Here is a 10128-nt window from a genome sequence, read left to right on the forward strand (position 1 = left end):
CATCCCCTGTTCCATCTTTGCTTGACTTGAAAACTTGAATCTTGGATCTCGTACACACCAACCTTGAGTCTAGAATCACGCAAACCCACAGAACGTAACACAGCTTCAACTAGAACGAACCACAGCTTCAACACCTTCAAGACTACTCGCGTGTAGCTTCAAAGACGTTTAGCTTGTAACTCTCTAAAGATCAAACCCCAGATTCAAATGAACCTGGCTCTGATACCATATGAGATTAAGAGATCTTTAGAGTGATTAGAATAAAGAGAGTGTTTAGGAAGTGATTAAGAGAAGTTTGTGAAAGATTAAGAGACTAGAAAGAGCCGTTTAGAGTCTAAGAGAAAACCATAGTCTAAGAGATTAGAGAGACTCGAACTGATTGATCTTATTAATGAGTGAGGTTACATATTTATATAGAAAGCATTAGGGTTTACAAGAGGTGAAATGGGCACTATTTGTTGAAATGAAGAAGGGAATGACCAGAAGAAGAATCTGGTTCATGATCCAAGTTTGATATTGTAGAGGAAGTAATCCGGATACTTCAAGATGAGACTAGTTCATACAGACTTGTGAACCAAGTTATGGTTAGAGTGGAGAAGGAAGAAGCATGGCTGTGTGTGATCCATTGATCTTAGAAATAAAGAAGACAAAGAGAAGAAGAGATACTTGAAAAGATTCAGGTCTGGAAAACCTTGCTACACAAGGCAGTCCGTACAGTCTTGGCTACCAAGTTACCTAGAGTGACTTGGATGGTAAGGCAGGTGAGGAACTCGTCCAGCTTGATCTTCTGAAGCAGATTTGAAGTTAAAATGGAGCATCAGACCGTTGGAGAGAGCTGAGACAAGTTGGGAATTAAATAGAGTAAAAGTCACATGTGCATAAGAGGATGAACCTGTTGTCACTTTCACCCAACCAGGCTGTGCCCATATCTCTCTCCTGTCACTCTCTACTCCCTCTGGTCGAGATTCACCTTGGCTGTACCTTCCTGGCTTCATCAGAAAACCCTACAATATTATTTGTTTAGTAAAACCCTGTTTTAGTATTTGTTTAATATGTGTGCTTGTCTATTTAAGACAATGCTGTATCTGATTGTAAACTAAGGAGAGTAAAACTCTTTCTTCACATACTCTGGTTACTAAACTCTCAGATTCTCCTATTCTCTCTATTCTCTTGTCTCTCACGACCTCCATTACTCCCTTATACTCTAGCATACTCAGAAACTCTCCCAAACACTTTATACTCTCTTCACTCTCTCATTACTTTCAATTGCTCATCAATCACTCTCTCTGGTTTCATACTGAACCAGAAGCTTATTCCCATCATATTCCTTTTAGTTCATCTCAATTCTTTCATGGTATCAGAGCCTCAAGCTCTTGAGAACCTATATTGCTTCCGCAAATCATCCCTGTCCAAAATCTCTCTTTAAAAATCTGTTCAAACATGTTCGTTACATCCTTTTATCCTCTGGTCCAAAGGTTTTCCAGGAGGGAAAAACCTCACCAGAACTCAAGATAAAGGAGTATCTCAGTCTCTGGAACTCAAGAAAGTCTTAGCTCAGTTCAGCAAGCTTCATCAAAGTCCAGTCTTTCAAATCCTGTCCCTTTCAAACCAGTAGGAACATCCTATTATCCACTGGTCCAAAAAAAAAAAAACTTCAAGATGATGAATATTCAAGCATGGGCGAGTTCAGTGAAGCTCAAAACTCCAAACTACTCTTTCTGGGTCAGAATGATGAAGAAAAACCCTAGAGGCAAAGGTGTTTGGAGCCATACTTCAGATGAAGCTCCATGGAAAATCTGCAAGGTCTTTGCTCATGTTAATGAGAGGCAACCAGAAGCTCAGTCTCTGTCCAACAAATCCTACTTCAAGTTGGAAGAGAAGAAAGGTCAGAAGAGTCAGCACTGCAAGGAAGGACTCACTAAGGATAGGTGGTGGATATTCAATCCACATCTGAAACAAATGTACTTTCAATAAGCCCCCATGGGCTGGAGAGTCAAGAAACCAGCTCAGGTTTCTTGAGAGTAAGCTGAATCTTCTACTCTAATAAAAGCACTGTGTGTACTGGTCGTTTGTGTTGTCTTAGGGTGTTTAGAAACTAGCTTGTTGTTCTTGTCTAGTTTCTACACATGAAAAGACTGTCTAATTGTCATTTTGTCTAAGTATTTGTCTGCCTTAGAATTTTGTTAAGGGTCTTAGTGCTATTTTTAATCTCTGTCTCTGAAAAAAAAAAATTTGCCATTATATTGTTCTAATCTTGTCTAGAAAATTGTCTGGTTTATTTGCTTCAAAATTGTCAAGAAAAAGTTTAGAAATTTCTTTTAAAATGTTGTTTAGACCTGGTGTTAGGTTGTGATGTTTCTATGTTACCTGAATGGTTAGTTATGATAATTAGGATTCAGTGTTGTTGCTTGAATAGTTTCAAGAAAGTTTATGTCCATTGTGTTCTTTGTTAAGGTGTTTTTGGAGATCAGACTTGGTGAGAAACCATGTTCTGATCTCTTTATTGTCTTTTGATACCTGTCTTTAGTTGTGGTGACAGGTTATTAAATGTTATGTGATGACCTTTACACATCAAGCACAAGCTCAAAGCTCACACCCTCTTGAAGACTGCTCAAACCGACTTTCTCAAATTTACTTCAATATGGAGTCAACAAAAGCCACAGTCATTCTCAGGGTTCATATCTGATCCCCTGGTCGTGTATGAACCAAGAAGACCAGGAGGACAGGAGGGGATCCAAGGGTGAGCTTTACAAACAGGGCGAAACACACAAGGAAAAGGAGTTGGGTAATGAATCCAAAACTCAAATCCACCAAGCTCAGATGAGTAGTGTGTATATGGAGGTTCAAGGACCCAGCCCAGGTTCCTTGGCTGTAAGTTAAACCTCCTAAACCTGAACAATAGCTTGTGTAATGTGTCTGGTCGGTTTTTTTTTTGAGTGATGGTGTAGAGTCCAATGGATCATGATAAGTTGCTAGAAGTTGCATTGTGTCTTAATCTTATCATCTGTGGTTGTTTTTGTTCCTAGAAGTGTCTGCCTAGGTTGTCATGCATCCATGATATATTGATATTGATTGGGAGTCCTTTAATTGTCATGTCTGCCTTGAGATTGTTAAGTATCTAGGAGTGTTCCTAGATGTGTGGTGTATTCATGCTGTTGTTGAAATTGATTAGGTTATTAGCCTAGTCTTCTTTAGCATCTGGATTGTCTTAAAAATGCATATTGGATTGTATTAAAGAGGCATACATATTGTTCCTGATGCATTCATATTGTTTCTAAAGCTGTCATAGGAGGTGATAAGCTGTTTTGCAATCTATTTTTAAGCAGTGGCGACCAGTCTTGAGTTTATTCAATGATCTGGTCCCATGCTGATGTTACTGATCCCTATCTGAGTTGTAATGGTGTGTAGGACACAGGATGTGACTATTAGACCAGAAGCAGCAACAGGAAAAGGGATATAACCATGTTAATCAGAGCCTGCACAAGATGCATATTCCTGAACATGGAGAAAAGAGACCATGTTGTTCAGAGCCTACACTTGGTGTATATTACTGACCATGGAGAGACATCTTATGAGTGGAATCAGTTGGCTTAAGCGCAGGCGTAGGAGCTGTTGTGCTCCTGGTTCAAGAGACTCACAAGGAAGGCCATCACCTAAGTCATGAGGAGACTGGTGGTCCAAAGACATTGGAGCTGAAGGCAAATGGTGATCCAGTTGGCTTAAGCGCAGATGTTGGTATTGTTGTGCTCCTGGAAGATGGTGAACTGGTTGGCTTAAGCGCAGATGTTGGTATTGTTGTGCTCCCAGTTCAAAACTCATTGAAGCTCACGTTCAAGCTTGTCACTATACTCAGTCAAGCTTGAGGAGGGGAATATCAGTGAGCTACCAAAAGATCCATGAAGCTTACTGTATCCAGTGTCCCATTTCCTCATAGAAGACCAGCAAGAGGTTGGCGAATTAAAAGAGGACTTAAGTGATCAGTCTGAAGAAGCTGTCACTCCTCACTGTTCTTACCAGCCAGATGCAAGGATTATTCAATCAGGGACATTCTTGGCTAAGCAATCACATGATGGTGGCAAATTATGGAGTTGCAAAGTCCCCCTACATGTTGAAACTTCAAGAGAACAATGCAAAGGCTGGGTGAGAGAAGGAATGGCATGGAGGATTCAAGTGCTCTGCACTCCTCATCAACATTCCAGAAACTAATGCAAGGGAAGTACCTAAAACCATCCTTATTCTTATGTGAGAATAGGTTTTCCCCTTGAGAATTGATACATGCATTCTTTGTATGATTGAATCAGGTACCTATTGAGCTCATGAACAAAGACAAGCTTTGTCTCAACCCCTAAATAGAGGCAAGAAGCCAGAAGAAAGGGGGAGACAAGCTCAGGTCATAAGAAGAAGCTCAAAGGTGATTTGATGGTGAAGGAATTGGCGCCAATCCAAGTTTGCAAGTAGTGGATTCACTCTTGCATCACTCAGTACCAACCGTGTAATTGAAGTTCCATAATCCGGACTGTGCCTTACCAAGTGGGGATTCAATTGGAGTCCACTCCTCACCATTCTTATAAAAGGGAAGCACCTTAAACTCATCTCAATACATTCATGATTGTCCTTATACTTAAAATATTATTGAGGTTGATATGATGAGTGCATTTCCTTAAGAACTGATGCACTTTTGAAATGATGTATCAGGTACCAAAATAAGCTTGAGCCTCACTGAAGATGATGATGATGATCCGGTCATGTCCTAGCCTTCCTAAGGTGGCTTGAAGCCAGTTGAGAGAGGGAGACCCTAAACCGGCCACAAAATGATCCAGCCGGCTACTTGTGCTCAAGGATAGCAAGTTATGGTGATTCATACTTGCTATACCTATTAGGCCACGATCCAGAGCCTAAGGACTCCACCATGATGAATCTGAAGTTCCTTAGGCTCACTGGCCAATCCCTAAGCTTTGTAGAAACTCCACTCTTTTTCCCTTAGCAAGTTTTGTCCCAATGGGTTTTCTTGCTAAGGTTTTTAATGAGAGAGCTTCTTCAAGGTTCCAAGCTTGTCCAAGGATCTCCTATGGTCAAGCTTGAGGGGGAGTGTTGAAATGAAGAAGGGAATGACCAGAAGAAGAATCTGGTTCATGATCCAAGTTTGATATTGTAGAGGAAGTAATCCGGATACTTCAAGATGAGACTAGTTCATACAGACTTGTGAACCAAGTTATGGTTAGAGTGGAGAAGGAAGAAGCATGGCTGTGTGTGATCCATTGATCTTAGAAATAAAGAAGACAAAGAGAAGAAGAGATACTTGAAAAGATTCAGGTTTGGAAAACCTTGCTACACAAGGCAGTCCGTACAGTCTTGGCTACCAAGTTACCTAGAGTGACTTGGATGGTAAGGCAGGTGAGGAACTCGTCCAGCTTGATCTTCTGAAGCAGATTTGAAGTTAAAATGGAGCATCAGACCGTTGGAGAGAGCTGAGACAAGTTGGGAATTAAATAGAGTAAAAGTCACATGTGCATAAGAGGATGAACCTGTTGTCACTTTCACCCAACCAGGCTGTGCCCATATCTCTCTCCTGTCACTCTCTACTCCCTCTGGTCGAGATTCACCTTGGCTGTACCTTCCTGGCTTCATCAGAAAACCCTACAATATTATTTGTTTAGTAAAACCCTGTTTTAGTATTTGTTTAATATGTGTGCTTGTCTATTTAAGACAATGCTGTATCTGATTGTAAACTAAGGAGAGTAAAACTCTTTCTTCACATACTCTGGTTACTAAACTCTCAGATTCTCCTATTCTCTCTATTCTCTTGTCTCTCACGACCTCCATTACTCCCTTATACTCTAGCATACTCAGAAACTCTCCCAAACACTTTATACTCTCTTCACTCTCTCATTACTTTCAATTGCTCATCAATCACTCTCTCTGGTTTCATACTGAACCAGAAGCTTATTCCCATCATATTCCTTTTAGTTCATCTCAATTCTTTCACTATTGAAGCATGTAGAGTCAAGGTTGCTTTCCGGATGATTGGATGGTAAGGCTCACACGCTTTGCCTCTTTACAGCCTGTTCCAGCCTGGCACGCTCTTCCCTTATCCACTCAACGGTCTGATCCCTTCTCCTTAAGTCCCCAAGGTAACACTCCTTTGTTACCGTTTCAACGGCCATGTACGGCCTTGTACGGACGTCCGTACCATTCACACCCAAACCCCCTAAGCTTCTCCATCTCTTCTCCTCTTCAACTCCTCTTCTCTCCATACCAATATAATCAACTCAACTCAACATTGTGTATGTTGATGATATCATTATCACAGGAAGTGATAAGGAAGGTATCATAGCAACCAAGGAGTTCCTTAAATCCATGTTTGAGATTAAAGACTTGGGAGAAATGAAATACTTTCTTGGAATTGAGATATGTAGATCCAAGGAAGGTTTGTTCATGTCCCAAAGGAAGTATACACTTGATCTTTTGAAAGGTGCAGGTGCTTATGGAGGCAAGACAGCAAGGATGCCTATGGAGGATGGCTACAAAGTCCCACGAGAGGGGGAGATTGAAGACAGCAAACCTTATCAGGATCCTAAACTCTATAGAAAGCTAGTTGGCAAATTGATTTACCTTACCATAACTAGGCCTGACATTTGCTTTGCTGTGAATCAGGTGAGTCAACACATGCAAGTGCCTAAGGAACATCATTGGCGCATGGTGGAGAGGATCTTGATGTATCTCAACGGCTCACCTGATCAAGGAGTATGGATGGGTTGCAATGGGAGTACTGAAGTGGTTGGATACTGTGATGCGGATTGGGCTGGTGATAGAGCAGACAGGAGATCAACCACAGGCTATTGCACATTCATTGGAGGCAACTTGGTGACTTGGAAGAGTAAGAAGCAGAAGGTGGTGTCTTGCTCAAGTGCAGAAGCTGAGTACAGAGCTATGCTGAAGCTGACCAACGAGCTGGTGTGGATCAAGGGCATCTTGAAGCATTTGGAGATTGATCAAGCCACGCCAATGACAATGCATTGTGATAACCAAGCTGCCATCCACATTGCCTCCAACTCGGTGTTCCATGAAAGAACCAAGCACATTGAAGTGGATTGCCACAAGGTGAGGCAGATGATCATCTTAGGAGTCATCTTGCCATGCTACACAAGGAGTGAAGATCAGTTGGCTGATGTGTTCACCAAGGCTGCAAGACAGAAGACAATGGAGTCCATTCACATCAGGTTGGGCCTCATTGATCTTGGGAAGAGAAGGAGCTGATCCCCTTTGGCTGTGAGGTCTTTACTCTTTTTCCCTTATCAAGGTTTTATCCCAATGGGTTTTCCTTGGTAAGGTTTTTAATGAGGAAGATCTCATGGCTGTCCAAGCTTAGACTTTCACAAAGCTAAGCTTGAGGGGGAGTGTTAATCAGAGTTGAGACATTTGAGGTAAAGACACAAAGGAGTTGAGAACATAAAGAGAGCAAAGAGGTGAAGAGGAGGAATGGGTTGATCATCCGTACAAGGCCGTACAAGTGATCATCCGTACAAGGTAAAAAGGGATCAAGTAACTATCCAAGTAACTCCCATGTACTGAGCTTAAGTTACACTCGGCCAAGACCTTATCCGAACGTTGAGAGGATAAGGGAGACGCGGCTTGACAGCTAGGACAGGCTGGCAAGAGCTGGAAAGGAAGAGCATCTAGTCTTGGATCAAGAAGATGCTCCAAACGTGTGAAGACACTCATTGGCCGGTTCAAATTAAAGCTTAGGCTCCTCTTTGACTCTACATGCTTACTTAGCCTTATGATTTCGAAAACCCTAAGTGTATGGACCTATATATATGTAATCTCATCTCTTAATAAAGATTAGACAGTTCTAAACAATCTTTCTCTTTACTCATTTCATCATGATTCTCCATTAGTTTCTAATCAGTCTCCTAAATCTCTTATTCTCTTCCTTAATCCTATTCTAAACTCAGATTAATCTTTATATTCCTAAAAGTCATATTGGCAAGAAGAAGTTATCCCACTTTCAAATCAGGTGATTCCAGTTTCCCAGTTTGAGAATAGGACAACTTCCTCGTCGTTCCAATTAAGCCAGGATGAATCACTTTGTGAGAAGCTTGATTTTGATACATAAAGTGGTGGAGAATCACCAGGAAGTTGAATAAATTTCATAGGAGTTGGCAAGAAGAAGTTATCCCACTTTCAAATCAGGTGATTCCAGTTTCCCAGATTGGGAATAAGACAGCTTTTTCGTCGTTCCAATCAAACCAGGATGACTCACTTTGTGAGAAGCTTGATTTGGATACATAAAGTGGTGGAGAATCACCAGGAAGCTGAATAAATCTCATAGGAGTTGGCAAGAAGAAGTTATCCCACTTTCAAATCAGGTGATTCCAGTTTCCCAGTTTGGGAATAGGACAGCTTCTTCGTCGTTCCAATCAAACCAGGATGAATCTCTTTGTGAGAAGCTTTATTTGGATACATAAAGTGGTGGAGAATCACCAGGAAGTTGAATAAATCTCATAGGAGTTGGCAAGAAGAAGTTATCCCACTTTCAAATCAGGTGATTCCACTTTCCCAGTTTCGGAATAGGACAGCTTCTTCGTCGTTCCAATGAAACCAGGAAGTTGAATAAATCTCATAGGAGTTGGCAAGAAGAAGTTATCCCACTTTCAAATCAGGTGATTCCAGTTTCCCAGTTTGAGAATAGGACAACTTCCTCGTCGTTCCAATTAAGCCAGGATGAATCACTTTGTGAGAAGCTTGATTTTGATACATAAAGTGGTGGAGAATCACCAGGAAGTTGAATAAATCTCATAGGAGTTGGGATGAAGGAGTTATCCCACTTTCAAATCAGGTGATTTCAGTTTCCCAGTTTGGGAATAAGACAGCTTCTTCGTCGTTCCAATCAAACCAGGATGACTCACTTTGTGAGAAGCTTGATTTGGATACCTAAAGAGGTGGAAAATCACCAGGAAGTTGAATAAATCTCATAGGAGTTGGGATGAAGAAGTTATCCCACTTTCAAATCAGGTGATTCCAGTTTTCCAGTTTGGGAATAGCACAGCTTCATCGTCGTTCCAATCAAACCAGGATGAATCACTTTGTGAGAAGCTTGATTTGGATACATAAAGTGGTGGAGAATCACCAGGAAGTTAAATAAATATCATAGGAGTTGGCAAGAAGAAGTTATCCCACTTTCAAATCAGGTGATTCCAGTTTCCCAGTTTGGGAATAGCACAGCTTCATCGTCGTTCCAATCAAACCAGGATGAATCACTTTGTGAGAAGCTTGATTTGGATACCTAAAGTGGTGGAGAATCACCAGGAAGTTGAATAAATCTCATAGGAGTTGGGATGAAGAAGTTATCCCACTTTCAAATCAGGTGATTCCAGTTTCCAAGTTTGGGAATAGCACAGCTTCATCGTCGTTCCAATCAAACCAGGATGAATCACTTTGTGAGAAGCTTGATTTGGATACATAAAGTGGTGGATAATCACCAGGAAGTTGAATAAATCTCATAGGAATTGGGATGAAGAAGTTATCCCACTTTCAAATCAGGTGATTCCAGTTTCCCAGTTTGGGAAAAAGACAGCTTCTTCGTCGTTCCAATCAAACCAGGATGAATCTCTTCGTGAGAAGCTTTATTTGGATACATAAAGTGGTGGAGAATCACCAGGAAGTTGAATAAATATCATAGGAGTTGGCAAGAAGAAGTTATCCCACTTTCAAATCAGGTGATTCCAGTTTCCCAGTTTGGGAATAGGACAACTTCCTCGTCGTTCCAATCAAGCCAGGATGAATCACTTTGTGAGAAGCTTGATTTTGATACATAAAGTGGTGGAGAATCACCAGGAAGTTGAATAAATCTCATAGGAGTTGGCAAGAAGAAGTTATCCCACTTTCAAATCAGGTGATTCCAGTTTCCCAGTTTGGGAATAGCACAGCTTCATCGTCGTTCCAATCAAACCAGGATGACTCACTTTGTGAGAAGCTTGATTTGGATACATAAAGTGGTGGAGAATCACCAGGAAGTTGAATAAATCTCATAGGAGTTGGGATGAAAAAGTTATCCCACTTTTAAATCAGGTGATTCCAGTTTCTCAGTTTGGGAATAAGACAGCTTTTTCATCGTTCCAATCAAAC

At 41.1% G+C, this 10128-nt stretch overlaps 1 long non-coding RNA gene across 2 annotated transcripts; it reads left to right on the top strand.

Annotated features, from left to right (window-relative positions):
- The first annotated feature begins 227 nt into the window (after positions 1 to 227).
- On the top strand, positions 228 to 5796 carry LOC125596928. Of its 2 annotated transcripts, none has more exons than XR_007331326.1 (2): positions 228 to 2021; positions 2528 to 5796. It is a non-coding gene; the product is annotated as an uncharacterized LOC125596928 (long non-coding RNA). The 2 variants fall into 2 exon arrangements; XR_007331327.1 differs by having other exon boundaries at positions 2540 to 5796.
- Positions 5797 to 10128: the final 4332 nt, after the last annotated feature.

This window comes from Brassica napus, unplaced genomic scaffold, assembly GCF_020379485.1.
Source record: "Brassica napus cultivar Da-Ae unplaced genomic scaffold, Da-Ae ScsIHWf_1332;HRSCAF=1901, whole genome shotgun sequence".
Classification (NCBI taxonomy): Eukaryota; Viridiplantae; Streptophyta; class Magnoliopsida; order Brassicales; family Brassicaceae; genus Brassica; species Brassica napus.